The 15437-nt window shown below is 42.2% G+C and overlaps 1 protein-coding gene across 1 annotated transcript in view; it reads left to right on the forward strand.

Annotated features, from left to right (window-relative positions):
• The first annotated feature begins 4150 nt into the window (after positions 1-4150).
• MPDZ (multiple PDZ domain crumbs cell polarity complex component) overlaps positions 4151-15437 on the forward strand; it is a 168079-nt gene continuing 156792 nt past the window's right edge. The window contains exon 1 of the mRNA XM_044939853.2: positions 4151-4277. The gene's annotated coding sequence lies outside the window, so the exon portion shown is untranslated. The remainder of the gene's footprint in view (positions 4278-15437) is intronic.

The following is a 15437-nucleotide window of genomic DNA, read 5'->3' on the forward strand; positions in this document are numbered from 1 at the left end:
ACATCTACCAAGTGAGGGAGGGACTGGATCGCTGTCAGGAAAGCAGAACAAAGACTCTTTTGCCTGGGAGGCAACTTTCTATCTTGATGGATCATACATAGAATTTCCAGGATTTCTTTTTGGCAGACACTAAGGGTTTTGAGTAGACAAATTGGACCTTTCGCCAGTATCCGAGTTTTATAAACTTAATTGATATTTGTATCAATACTTGTTAAATTATTAAAAAATCTAGCTAATACTGGAAGTCCACAGAATTTTTCCCGTACAAAATTGGTCTGAACATTATTCAGATTTGATAGAAACAAATTAGTGTGCAGAATGCTTCCCTGGGAAAACAACTGGGATGCAGACAATGTGCCCAATTCCCTCATCATCAGATCTGAAGACTGTGCTTGACATGAAATAGAAAGAATAGAAGGAATCATTAATCTATACACAGGGAGTGAGTTTAAACCCACCTCACAGAGGAGAGCAGCTCTACTTTATCTGCTTTATATCTGGGCTTTTTCTGTAAGATTTTCTTTTAATTAAAAAAACATTTTTTTAAACCAGTGCAATAAACCACACTGTCTTGTTTCTACCAGAAAGCTTGTGTCTGGGTTAGAACAAGCATAAGAGAAAACAGCAGTAATAATATGGGTTTACTTCGAAAGGATATGATCCTGAGTGGAATCATCCCAGTGCTGGATAGTTTTATGGAAGAAGCAATGGAAACAAAATGCTTTTTTGACCACTGATGTATTACCATTTAAGGTGGGCACGTACAATTTGATTTGCTAAATGAGACCAGAACAACAGTGTCTTTTAAACCAATTCATTATTTTAATCTCATGTATAGACTTGCGACAAAGCAAAATATTAAATTTGTGTTTGCTTGAAATGCCATTTTGACTTTCAAGACTCTCAGAATACCTTTAGTCGCTAGGTATGGCATCATTTTCCTTCTGTACTTCTACAAACTAGTATTTCATGCACTTTCTTTACATCTGAGAATGACCAGATTTGGAAAAGGACAAATGGAAGGGCTTTGCTCTTCAAAGAGGAGGAATCATCTGGAATGTTTAAGCAATAAGAGAATTCTTTCCAAATGGGATACCTGGAGATGTCTCTACAACAAGAAAACGAAAGTTATATAGATAAATCATTCATTTCTGCATTCATGTATTTAGCCCATGTCAACTGAACACTAATTAGATATGAAACATTTTTCTGTGCTCTGAGGATAAAATGTGATGTGGGCACTTCTCTCAAGTAGTTTATGGTCTCAGAGAGAACGGAAAGATTGCATATATAACTAAATGCATAAACTAAATGTATAATTATAGAGTAGGATGAATACTATGGAACAAGTGTATAGATGAGAATGTATCTCAATGGGTTTATCCTAATTATGGGAAACATGGAGTAAAGTCCATGGCAGTGCTATTCACTGAAATACTGAACTGTGAAAGATGGTCTGAGCAGAAATATCATGGCTTCATTTTGAGTAATCTAGGTTTGAGACAGATATATACAGGAAAGTCAAACATCTATCTGAGTGTTTAACTCAGATAGATGAAGACGTCTGGATTGAAGATAACAGTTTAGGAATCCTTAACCAATAAATGATAAACCAGAGGTGAGAATGAACTGACTTAGAGTTAAAAAGAAAACAGGGCCTATCATTGAGTCTTGAGGAATTCCATTTAAAGATTAAGGAGTGATTAGTTGGCAAAGAATATCGAAGAGTGGTCTGACAGAGGCAGAGCAGCTTTGCAGCTAATAAAGGTGATGATTCTGGGTCCTTCTTTTGCCTGGGAAAAGTCCTAGCAACAGGTTTACATGGTATCGTAGTTTTGTAAAATTTTCAAAAGAAGAATATCTTTGTTTTTCTTTTCTTAAAGCAGAGTCTCCAATTGTATGAGCTTCAGGACTCACACATCTGCCTCTAAGAGGAAGGCGTAAAACCAGGAGAAGGTGATGCATGGAAAGACAAGGGGACGGGAACAGTTTAGGGAGAGAATGTGCAACAGTTATGGATGAACCTGAGAAGACAGGAATAGGAGGTGAGAAACATTTCCATTGGATTTAGTGGATGGAAGATAACTGTGTCCCTAGTAAAGTCCCTTCAGTGCCCTGATGGGCCAGGAAGCCAGGTTCGGTTAGTTGGTTTCAACAAACTTAACTGTGAAGGAAAAGAGGAAAGTGTGGTAGCTGATGAGAAAGGAGCTGCTCAGGAAGGTTATTTTCTTTTTTCCTTTGTCCCTCCATCCTTCCCTTTCTTTTTTCCTTGCTTCCTTCCTTCCTCCCTCCTTTCTTCTCTCTCTCCTTTCTTTCTTCCTCCTCTTCTGTCTCTCTTTCAGAATGGTGAAACCTAAGAGTGCTGATTGAAAGGTTACACAACACAGAGGTGTGCTGAGGAGACAAGGGGAAACCTTAAGCTGAGATGAGTTTTCCACTTATTATATCTCAACTTTTATTTTCAAAAGACTCAGAGCAAATGAATATCCATATACTATGAAGAAATCTAGTCAGTATTTTTGTTTCACTGGTGGGAAAAACTAGACGGATTCATAATGTTTATAAAAGCACTAGGGTCCTTGGGCTGAGGATACTCCATCCAGGGCACTGAGGTCACTTTACTCAATTCCTAGTCATTTGCAGGCAAATGTTTTATTTTGTAGCTTTCTGCAAATATGCATTTAAAAACTCAAACCAATTTCCCCCTGAAGTCTTGTCTATTTTATAACCTATTTCCCCTCAAATAGTTGGTAAATATTGTAGAAATATATACAAATCGCTTTTTAAATACAAATCAAAAATTACAATTCTGCCAAGGAAAAATAGATTTTTAATTCAGGATATTAAATACATTCTTTAAACATTCTAATTGGGCTTTTGCGTATCCTTTAATGTATGCCCTAATGTTATACTTATGTATTGAAAAGGGAGCAATTTTCTTTCCCAGACAAGATTCCTGGGACTCATGAATCGAGGATTTCAGAAAGATAATCTTAATCGGCACAAGATAGAAATAAATATGCTTTTTCTGGCACCTTGTAATTCTGAAGCCTTCTTACATTTTTTTTCTTTGTGTCTTTTAGTTCCATTATTGTCAAAAAATGGACACTGATGAAGTAAAAGTTACTTTTTTACAAAGTGAGATTAGCGCCCAGGCATCCTCATTAAAGTGCTTCTCATCACTGTAACAAGCAGAGAGAGACAGTCAGACTGTGAGCGAGTGTGAGGGAGAGAGAGACAGTGTGTGTGTGTGTGTTAGTCGCTCAGTCGTGTCCACCTCTTTGTGACCCAATGGACTGTATGTAGTCAGTCCAGGAATTCTCCAAGCAAGAATACTGGAGTGGGTGGCCCTTTCCGTTGGGATTAAAAAGAAAAAAAAGAGGTTCTCAGATTTAGAAATAGGGCCTACCAGTTTCCAAAGGTTGCCAGATTCAGCAAATAAAATCAAGGCTGCTCAGTTAAATCCGAATTTCAGATAAACAATTTTTTAGTGTATAGAAAGTGAAAGTGAAGTTGCTCAGTAGTGTCCGACTCTTTGCGATCCCATGGACTATAGCATACTAGGTTCCTCCGTCCACGGGATTTTCCAGGAAAGAATACTGGAGTGGGTTGCCATTTCTTTCTCCAGGAGATCTTCCCGACCTAGGGATTGAACCCAGGTCTCTCGCATTGTAGGCAGATGCTTTACCGTCTGAGCCACCAGGGAAGTGTGTAAGAATTCAGTGTAGAAGAATATTCCAAATATTGCATGGGGCAGACTTGTCCAAATGAACGCTTCTTCTTCTTCTTTTTTTTTTTTAAATTTGACATTGGAATTAAACGGGGCTTCTCCCCAGCAACCTCGCAGAGCCCACTCCCCACATCCCAGCCGAGCGCCCGCCGAGCTGGTTTAAACCCCGGGCCGGCCGGCTGGGCCGCGCCCCCTGATTGGCCGAGGCGCGCCCGCCGCCCCGCCGGCCGCAGGCGTCACGCAGCCCTGGCGGCCCGAGCCTCGCCGCCGCCAACGCCGCCGCCTCCGCGGCAGCCCCGGTCGGCGCAAGTGCGGCGCGCGCAGGGGGAGGGGGCGACGGAGGCTGAAGTTGGCGTCGGGCCGCCGGTGGCCGGGCGGGATTAAGTTTCTCGGTCGCACGGGAGCGTCTGTGCGCGTTCATCCCGAAGCTCCTCCCCGGGCCGTTACTTCGGGACAGAAGAGAGCAAGCGTGGGCGAGGCGAGGCTCCCCGCGTCCCCACCCTCCGCCCCTTTAGCGTTCCCGCCGGGGGCTGCCGTCGCGAGCCGGGTAAGCGGCGCCGGGGCCCGGGCCGGGAGGCCGGAGCGCGCCCCCGCGGCCTGCGCGCGCCCCGGCTGGGAAGGTGCGCGGGTGCCGGGGGCTGGGCGCTCAGGGCGGGCGGCGGGAAGGGTGCGCTTGCCCCACCCCGCGCTACCGAGAAGCCGCTGCTTTGGCTCTTGAAAAGAAGGGGAGTCTGGAAGTTTCCTTTGCGACTCGCCAGGTTCCCGAGCGGTTGTCCTGGTTCTTTCAGCCACTTCCCTCCTCTTCTGCTCTTGTTGACTCTAAGAGGCTGAAAAGTTTCATCTTTTCGTTCGCCTGTTAGGGCATAGTAAGGGTGCCAGGGAGGGGAAGTCCCGGGCCTGGCACGGGCGCCTGTTGCTGTTCGCTGCACTGGCCGCGCCCCAGGCCGGACGCCCACTCCATCGCTCCGCGAGGGTGGGCAGGGGATGGGGATGCGCCCCTAGACTGGCGATCCTCGCCTCAGCTGCGGCGGGGCACCCAGAACCGGCGGCTCACTGGTACCCGCCCCCACTCTTCACCCCTTCCCCTAGCGCCCGTGCCCTTAACATCTCGTGTCCGCGTTGGTGGGCGCATTTTGCTCTCTCCTCCTTCTACTCTGCCCCCCACCCCCAGCCCGCGCCAGTGGGGCGCCTTTGTCTGCAATTTCGCAGCCTCGGGATGCCGGATGTTTCTAGGGAAGCGCTGCTCTGAATACGCTGTGCGTGTATGTTTGTTTCACCGGTGGTGATGGTGTCAATTCTTGCTTGCGTTCTTACAGAGGCACAAAGGCTGGGCTATTCTTTCCTGTAGATCGCGTGGAAATTCAAGCTGGGACTGCGGAGAGGAGGAGGGGCCGTGCGAAGGCCGAGGGTGGCCGCCTCTGCTCAGTGTCCGGGGGCGAGTCGAGGGCGGCGGGACGTCTCCCTCCATCTACGCGGCTGGGGGTGCTGAGGTCGCTCTGCTAGGGCAGAACCTGGGTATGGGCACTATGTGCCCTGGGCAGAATGGGAGCGGGTGGCAGCTAGTGTTTCAGAGATACCAGATGAGAGGTCCTTACTTTCCCCGGTCTAGAAGGAAACCTCTCCAAGTTCTTTTGATGTCGAGAGAGGAATAATCTGAAAAGTGGCCAAACTTGTCATCCAGCTTTGTTGGACAGCTGTGGCGTAAACATCCCTTTTTGTGTTTCTCTGGACATTTCTCATTTAGGTTGCCTTTTAAGAATAAATAATATCCAGTCTGAAAAACTTACAAGGTGATGGCAGTGGGATTTCAGGATTACATGTACATTTGGGTATAGGTGACTAAAGTGAACTTTATATAAAATTGCATCATCTAAATTTGCTTAATACTTGCTTTAGCCCTTGGTAGAATTTAGGCAGTTGAATTAAAAAACCCCACAAAACTTGAAGTTCCTTGGCTAGAGTTCTAATGCAATGCAAAGCTCAAGATGAATGCACCTGCACCCTTGCCTGAGGGAGGGGCTGGAAGCTTTGGAGGGTGCTGGAGATAGTTTTGTCTGGAGAGCCCAGATTTCCTGTTTGATAATGGGCTAGTTTACACATGGGCGACATTTATCTAGACTGGGCTGTACTGCATACTCTGCTCCTCACAGTTGACAGGAAAATCCTTAAAAGCAGAGATTTGTAAACTTAAGGGCCATGGGCCAAATCTTTCTGCCGCAGCCTGTTTTTTTCCCCTAAAGTTTAAGAGCTTTGGATGGTTTGTACACTTTTAAATAGTCGAAAAACACAATCAAAAGAATAACATTTCATGACGTGAAAATTACATGAAAATCAAATTTCAGTGCCCATAAAGTTTAATTGGAGCACAGCCACATTCATTCCTTTTGTCTGTGATGCATTCTTACTCTTGGTATCTGCTTTCACAGAAGCAGTGACATAGTTGACTGGTTGCATAGTTGAGATAGAGATGGATAGCCTTCAGAGTCTGAAAAGTTTACTGTCTTACTTTACAGAAAAAGTTGCCAATCAAGATCAGGCTTCAGAAGTATCGCTTACATACTCCCTCTTGTGATGAGTGTATTGTTTAATTTCATTGCCTTTTAAGTCCTGTTTCTGGTATCCTAGGAAATGGCAGACTGTTCCCCAGTAGTTGGACAAGTTAATGTGTTGGATTTTCTCATTTCCATGTTTCACTCTCAAAAAGTTTTCTTAACCTTTTGGCATCTTTCTTTTTTAGAATCTAGCCTAAAGTGGGGTTTCTGATTAGCAGAAACTATATATTTAGTTATTTTAAGTTTAATATAGATAGCTATATCTCAAGGTGCTCTGCAGTGAGTTCTGGTGACTTCCAGTTACTCTGCTACCTGAGCAGTTTTGATAACTATATCTTTATTTATGTAGAGAGAAGCAGAGGTTAGGGGATGTCATAAATTCCTTTCCACAAGTGAGTTGTCACTTACACAAAGGTATTTTGGGGGGCTCCTTGACTCATCATCGCTCGTCTTGCCTACCTTATTTGTAAAACAAACAAAAAATCGATGAAGTTTATCTCAACGTATTACTACTAGATTGCTCACATGTGATACCTTCCCTCCGGTTTCCTTGGCTCTTTTCAGTATTTCTTTTCCCTTCACTTGTTTCTGGTTTCCTTTCTTCCTTTAACACACTTCATTGTATTGCCTGAGCCCAGTGGTGGTTGTTGCTGGGGAAGGGAGAGGTGGAAGTCAGGTTTTGTTGTGTTCCAAATTTCTGGCATGTAGGCAGTGCCCTGTTTGGTCCCTGCAGTCCTCTTTGCGTGTCAGGTAACTTTTGAATGCATAAATACGGTGTCAGAGTAGAGGCTGTCCCCAGAGTTGACTACATGTCTGCAAGGCTTGGTGCTCTGAGATATTTATGGAAGGCCTTGAAATGTAATTTGGAGAAGACAATGGCACCCCACTCCAGCAGTCTTGCCTGGAAAATCCCATGGACGGAGGAGCCTGGAAGGTTGCAGTCCATGGGGTCGCTGAGGGTCGGACACAACTGAGCGACTTCACTTCACTCACTTTGAAATGTAATTTCACATTGATTCAGGTCTTCAGCTGCTGTGACCTCCCCTGGAGGGACTCTGCTTTCCAAAGAAATGCACCCATTGTCTAGGGTTTAGATTAAGGGATTTGAAGCTGTAGAGTAGTAATGAATTGCCTGGAAGATACTGTCCTGCGTTAAGAGCCGATGATTTTCTCCAGATTACATCTGAAGTCTGATGTCATAGACTTGATTCAGGTTGAGTTGCTCCATTTTGTATATTTACAATATGCACAAAGCCCTCTGTGCTTTTCACAAAAGATCTTTGGGCAGAGATAACATATTGGATTGGAAATGTCCCTATATGTTATTAGAGCAAGATACACATTTATCAGCCAAAGATTCTGTAATTGAGTGAAGAAGTAAACACCTTCCTGTATAGTTCAGGACTGCTTGATGGTGCATGTGAATGGTGATATAGCACCAGTTGTATTTTCTAAACAGTCACATGTGCTCTTAAAACAAATTTGGCCTAAAGTAGCAGTTCATTTGATATTGTTATTAATACATTGTTACATAACATTATCAACCCCATCTTTATAACAAGAATGGAATTATTTTGTCTTGTAAATTAGTTTCTTGCATAAAAGAGCATCAATATAAATACAATTGGAAATGACATGTAGTATGGTGAAGTTGATATACTGTGCTTAAATAATTATAGTGGATTCCACATGGGTGGGGGCTTCCCTAGTGGCCCAGACAGTAAAGAGAATGCCTGCAGTGCAGGAGACCAGGGTTCGATCCCTGGGTCGGGAAGATCCCCTGGAGAAGGAAATGGCCACCCACTGTAGATTCCTTGCCTGGAAAATTCCATGGATGAGGAGCCTGGTAGTCCATGGAGTCACAAAGAGTGGGACACGACTGAGCGACTTCACTTTCATTTTCCACATGGGCAGCTAAGAATAAGATGAACTGTTTCTAGATAGAGAAAACTGATATCCTTGCTTTCCTGTGAGATACTTCCCAGGAAGGTCTAAGATAGTCATTCATTGAATAGATAGTAATAGATTAGCAGATATGAGAAACTGAATTAGGCACTGGAGAGAGCACAAAATAAACACAACGTTCCAGAAGATTACTGTCACATTCTGAAGTACTGGAGGTTAGAACTTCAGCATATAAATTTGGGGGGACGCACAATTCATGATAGATTCTTACAGACACCGTAAGGCTCTCTCAGACTGTAGGTTGTAAACTCATGAGACCTTGAAGAACTGGACTGTTTCGGAGTCAGGGAGGGAAGTCCTGTAGGAGGCTACTGTGGTGGTGTAACCAAGCATTACTTTGGTAATTTGATGTTTGGAAAGAAAGGAAAACTGTTATGTGAGGAAAAGGGTATTTTATCTTTGGTCTGAGGCCACTCATTTTGTCTCTTCTGATGTTCACTGGGAAATTGGCCTTTTCTTTTTGTAGACAGAATTAGTTTTCTTTTTAAGTGTTTCATAAAAGCATCAGTTTTCTTAAAATATTTTTTCTCTCACAAAATGAGTAAAACATTAAATTTGGCAAAGATGAACTATTAGCATTGTCAGCATCTTGTGATGGTTTTGGAGTGTGATTAAAACAGTATAATTTGTTATTTAGATTATATTGGCCTGACAGTTGTGTGTATATCCTGTGCACATTTTTGTGGGCAAATATTTGGCATAGTCTTTTTGCCCCCCAGAAATTTATTCTCCATTTTGAAAAAATATAATTTAAAAAGTAATTTATATCCTATATCATAAAATAAAAAAGCTTTTTTGAAGTGATGAAATTATATTTGTTAGAGAAATGTTAAAGCAGTTCTTCCAGATTTGGAGAACTGAGTTTTTTTTTAAAAAGGTAAAACAATACTTAAATTCCTGCCTTTTTTCTTCTTGACTGTGGTGGTTAAATTTGTTTGGTCTAGGGAATTGTTATCTATATCTTCGTTTTAGTTTATTTACATCTGCAAAATCAGCATTCATTATTATGCTATTGTAAACCAGTCTACCTCCATATCTGAGGTGCTATAAATAAATGCAGGAGGGGAAAGTGAAAAGTAAAACACTTATAAGAAAGGAAATAAAACAGAAACATCAGTTACTAGACAACAAAAAACCAAAACAAAAACTTAAGGAAAAACCTATTTCGCTTGTGCTGATGATTTAATGTTGACAGTAAGAATACATTTAGGAATGCTTTCCATTTACTCTATTACTTATGTTTTAAAACATAAGATAGTTTTTTCTTTTAGTAACTTACTTTGATGATTAAGAAAGCACATTGAAAAATATGGATGACATAGACAGGTGCAAAGAAACTGAAAACTTAGCTATAGTTCTCTCACCTAGGTGCTGCTGCTGCTGCTGCTGCTAAGTGGCTTCAGTTGTGTCTGACTCTGTGCGACCCCATAGACGGCAGCCCACCAGGCTCCCCCATCCCTGGGATTCTCCAGGCAAGAACACTGGAGTGGGTTGCCATTTCCTTCTCCAAAGCATGAAAGTGAAAAGTGAAAGTGAAGTCGCTCAGTCGTGTCCGACTCCTAGCGGCCCCATGGACTGCAGCCCACCAGGCTCCTCTGTCCATGGGATTCTCCAGGCAAGAGTACTGGAGTGGGGTGCCATTGCCTTCTCTGCACCTAGGTGCTATCCCTCCCTAAAGAAAACAAGTATTTTGTGAAATGAGGAAGCCCAGCTTGTTTTGATATACAAATGAACAAGTACAACTGTTGATCAGTAGTTTTCACTAATTGTCATTCTTCTCAGTGAGGATAATTTGAGATTATTAAACATCCATACATTTGAATTGACATTAACAGCATCTGTTAGAAGCAGTGTCTCTTGACTCTTTAAAGAGGTATAATATGGCTGAGCATCATGTGGTACACAGGATGCCAGTGGAGAAGGCATGTTTAAATCTTGATCTGGGCTTAAAAGTAAATGTTCTTATAGACCTATATAGTTAATTTTGGATTAACTTTACAATATGTAATTAGGTGGGCCCTAGTATGCCTTCGGAGAAGGCAATGGCACCCCACTCCAGTACTCTTGCCTGGAAAATCCCGTGGACAGAGGAGCCTGGTAGGCTGCAGTCCATGGGGTCGCTAAGAGTCGGGCACGACTGAGAGACTTCACTTTCCCTTTTCACTTTCATGCATTGGAGAAGGAAATGGCAACCCACTCCAGTGTTCTTGCCTGGAGAATCCCAGGGACAGTGGGGCCTGGTGGGCTGCCATCGATGGGGTCGCACAGAATCAGACACGACTGAAGCGACTTAGCAGCAGTAGTATGCCTTGCTTCAGGGACCTAGCTGAAGAAAATGATAATGGGAATCTGTTATCTAGTGCTCATAAGACATCACTAAACGGACAAAACTGTGACAACAGAACCATAAATACTAAAGATTATTCTACAGTTGAAAAGGTCCTCTCTGATCTATACAAGGAATGGCTAGCTTCTCTTGTATGTTGCTAGTTCTCCCCTTCACCAACAGGTCCAGTTTGTCTGAGGCTTTACTGGATAATGTTGAAAAGGTTTAAGTCAAGTATCCTGCCTTTCTCCCCCCATCCACCCCAGGCTTTTGAAGGTAATTTGTTTTAGTAAGTCAAACATGAAGTCTGCCTCTGGGCAACATTTATTTCCTACTTTAGCACTGGAGGAGCCTCATCTATAGGAGTCAGTGCAGTTTTGACTGACATTGACCCCCTGCTTGACTACTTCATTCATGATTTATCTGGGAGTGGTGAATGTATTCATGCTATTCCCTTTTAGAAAAAGTACAGTGCTGGAATGCCTCTTTATACTGATTAAATCTGCAGAATATACATATATGTGTGTGTATTTATCTCTCTTATCAATTAATTCAGTTGCTCAGTCCTGTCTGACTCTTTGAGACCCCATGGACTGCGGCAAGCCAGGCTTCCCTGTCCATCACCAACTCCCGGAGCCTACTCAAACTCATGTCCATTGCGTTGGTGATACCATTCAACCATCTCATCCTCTGTTGTCCCCTTTTCCTCCTGCCTTCAGTCATTCCCAGCATCAGGGTCTTTTACAGTGGTGGCCAAAGTATTGGAGCTTCAGCTTCAACGTCAGTCCTTCAAATGAATATTCAGGACTAATTTCCTTTAGGATGGACTGGTTGGATCTCCTTGCAGTCCAAGGGACTCTCAAGAGTCTTCTCCAACACCACAGTTCAAAAGCATCAATTCTTCACCACTCAGCTTTCTTTATAGTCCAACTCTCACATCCATACATGACTATTGGAAAAACCATAGCTTTGACTAGATGGACCTTTGTTGGCAGAGTAATGTCTCTGATTTTTAATATGCAGTTTAGGTTCATCATAGCTTTTCTTCCAAGGAGCAAGCGTCTTTTAATTTCATGGCTGTAGTCACCATCTGCGGTGATTTTGGAGCCCATAAAAATAATCTCTCTCATTGTTTCTATTGTTTCCCCATCTATTTGGCCTAAAGTGATTGGACCGGATACCATGATCTTAGTTTTCTGAATGTTGAGCTTTAAGCCAACTTTTTCACTGTTCTCTTTCACTTTCATCAAGAGACTCATTAGTTCTTCTTTGCTTTCTGCCATAAGGGTGGTGTCATCTGCGTATCTGAGCTATTGATATTTCTCCCGGCAATCTCAATTCCAGCTTGTGCTTCATCCAACCCAGCATTTTGCATGAATACTGTGCATAGAAGTTAAATAAGCAGGGTGACAGTACACAGTCTTGACGTACCCCTTTCTGATTTGGAACCAGTCTGTTGTTCCATGTCCAGTTCTAACTGTTACTTCTTGAACTGCATACGGTTTCTCAGGAGGCAGGTCAGGTGGTCTGGTATTCCCATCTCTTTAAGTATTTCCCACAGTATGTTGTGATTCACACAGTCAAAGGCTTTAGCGTAGCAATAAAGGAAAAGTAGATGTTTTTCTGGAACTCTCTTCCTTTTTCGATGATACAGTGGATGTTGGCAATTTGATCTCTGGTTCCTCTGCCTTTTCTAAATCCAGCTTGAACATCTGGAAGTTCATGGTTCACGTACTATTGAAGCCTGGCTTGGAGAATTTTGAGCATTGCTTTGCTAGCATGTGAGATGAGTGCAATTGTGTGGTAGTTTGAACAGTCTTTGGCATTGCCTTTCTTTGGGATTGGAATGAAAATTGACCTTTCCCAGTCCTGTAGCCACTGCTGAGTTTGCCAGATTTGCAGGCATATTGAGTGCAGCACTTTCACAGCGTCATCTTTTAGAATGTGAAATAGCTCAACTGGAATTCCATCACCTCCGCTAGCTTTGTTCGTAGTGATGCTTCCTAAGGCCCACTTGACTTTGCATTCCAAGATGTGTGGCTCTAGGTGAGTGATCACACCATCATGATTGTCTGGGCCATGAACTTCTTTTTTGTATGGATCTTCTGTGTATTCTTGCCACCTCTTCTTAATATCTTCTGCTTCTGTTTGTTCTATACCATTTCTGTCCTTTTTTGTGCTCATCTTTGCATGAAATGTTCCCTTGGTATCTCTAATTTTCTTGAAGAGATCTCGTCTTTTCCATTCTATTGTTTTCCTCTATTTGTTTGCACTGATCATTGAGGAAGTCTTTCTTATCTCTCCTTGCTATTCTTTGGAACTCTGCATTCAAATGGGTGTATCTTTCCTTTTCTCCTTTGCCTTTAGCTTCTTTTCTTTTCTCAGCTATTTGTCTATAGCCATAGCCATATATCTATCAATATCTTTCTCTGTCTAAACAGTCCCCCTTGGCCTGAATTTTTCTCCCTAGGCTGCTCTGTTAAATTCAATGAATATCTGTTGTGTGCTAAACTCAGGATGTTTAGGCTCTCCCCTTTTGTCAAGGAGTGAGGAGGGCTTGTTTAAGTATTTTACTGAGGTATTAATATAATGGAAGTTCACATGTGATAAACTTCATGTATTGAAATTGTATAGCTTGTTGAGTTTTGGCCCTTGTGAAACCATCCTGGCGGTCAAGACTGAGCATGTCCATCCCTGGCAGATTTTTTTTCATGTCCCTTGGTAATCCTTTCCTGCCTTGCCTACTTCCCCATCTCCAAGTAACCACTGATCTGCTTTCTGTCACTATAGATTAGTTTGCATTCTCTAGAGCTTTAAATAGATGGAGTCATACAGTGTGTTCTTTGTGTCTGACTGTTTTGACTCTATTTTGGGTTCATCCGTGTTGCCTTTACTTGTGTTTTTTTACTGTTTATTGCTGAGTATTAATTCATTGTATGAATATACCATTCAGAGTTTTTTTTTAATAATTCAGGATTCTCTTATACTTCGTTGTCTTGTAGTGTGCTTGTTTGGTTTCAACTGTGTTGGGTCAGACTTTTGTATTTGGTAGTTTTGCTCTATCTTCTTAAATTCCTGTCCCTTTTTGATCAACATAAAATTTGAATACCCCTATTTAATGTTAGTTGAAGTTTCAAAATATGTAAGTTATGTTTTGTTTAAAAAAAAAAGCCTAGTAAATTGTAAAATAAGGAGGTTTAAATTTTTCTAATTTTTGAAGATGTCCGCTAATTAAAAAAAAAGTTGCATGAGTATTGAGGCTTTCCACAAGCTTTTGTATATGACGTTATGAAGTCACTCTTAGTATTGAGCCCCGAGCTTTATTCCAGAGTACTTGCTTAGTTCTCCTGACCTTTGTACATATTTTTGGTAGCTCTTATTATTTTTGAAAGTTTTATTGGTTACTTCTTTTGACAACTTTATGTAACAATCATACAGTGAATTGGATAACAAAGGAGTAATTTGGTGCCCGAATTAGCCAAATAATTGCCCCCCAGTGTATGTTACACCTAAGATCATTGGACACACCAGGAATTGGAGAAGGGATAGTTATTATTTTATGAAAACATGTTATTCTTACTGGGGTCATTCAGATTTCTCAGGCCATTTTTAACGTTTATATGTTTGTTGCTACTTTCTCATCACTTGATTGAAATTTTGTTAACAACAAAAACTGCAAACCCCAGAACAACACCATTTAAAGCAGGTACACTCTCTGGATTATTACAAAAGTAAAAGTTTGTTTATAATCTTACTTTTAACAGCCCTTTGAGTGCCATAGTAAAATACAGTTAATGTATGTGATTAAAGAGTAGATGGGTTAATTAAGAGCAAATAGTCATGTTTATTGAAAGAATAAGATCTTTTAAATTACTTTTAGAGAGAAAATACCAGGTTGTTAGGATGGCCATAGTGAGGCCTATGGAATTACATAAGGTAACTAAATAGTGTAGCCTGTTATAATTATTTCTGAATTAGTAATTAGGGGATTGAATTGGTCCACAGTACTTATCTTATATGGCTAAGGTTTGTGTTTGAGTAGGTTCATATCACTTTTGACTTCTTTGTATAATTCTCCCTTAGCTGAGCCACTTGGAATCTGGCCAGCATGATGGGAATGATCAGCTGATTTTCCTCAGTGTGTCTTCAGCAGTGTAGACTATCGCTGCCTGAGGAGCTTATCAGGTGCTTTAGAGACTGGCATCTCTTTGCTGTCAGAGGGATACTGCATTCTCTCTAGAAAGCCTTTAGTACAGGTTATGAAAAACATTGGTTTCAGTTACTGTGGACAGACTTTATTTTTGAGTGTTTGCCTGTTCAGTTAATGGAAGATCTAGAGGTGAATTTGTTTTGGTTTAGTATGGAGGTCGGAGAAGGCACTGGCATTCCACTCCAGTGTTCTTGCCTGGAAAATCCCATGGACGGAGGAGTCTGGTAGGCTGCGGTCCATGGGGTCACTAGGGTTGGACACGACTGAGCAACTTCACTTTCACTTTTCACTTTCATGCATTGGAGAAGGAAATGGCAACCCACTCCAGTGTTCTTGCCTGGAGAATCCCAGGGATGGGGGAGCCTGGTGGGCTGCCGTCTATGGGATCGCACAGAGTCGGACATGGCTGAAATGACTTAGCAGCAGCAGCAGCATGGAGGTAAATAAGAGAGCCTGATCACTGATTTTTTAGATTTTTTTTTTCCCCCATGTTTTGCGTGCGTGTGTGCTCAGTTGTGTCCAACACTTTGCGACCCTGTAGACTGTAGCCCACCAGGATCCTCTGTCTGTAGGATTTCCCAGGCAAGAGTACTAGAATGGGTTGCCATTTCCTACTCCACGGGATTTTCCATAAGGGACTGAACCTGCGTCTCT

The sequence above is a fragment of the Bubalus bubalis genome, chromosome 3, assembly GCF_019923935.1.
Source record: "Bubalus bubalis isolate 160015118507 breed Murrah chromosome 3, NDDB_SH_1, whole genome shotgun sequence".
Taxonomy (NCBI): Eukaryota; Metazoa; Chordata; class Mammalia; order Artiodactyla; family Bovidae; genus Bubalus; species Bubalus bubalis.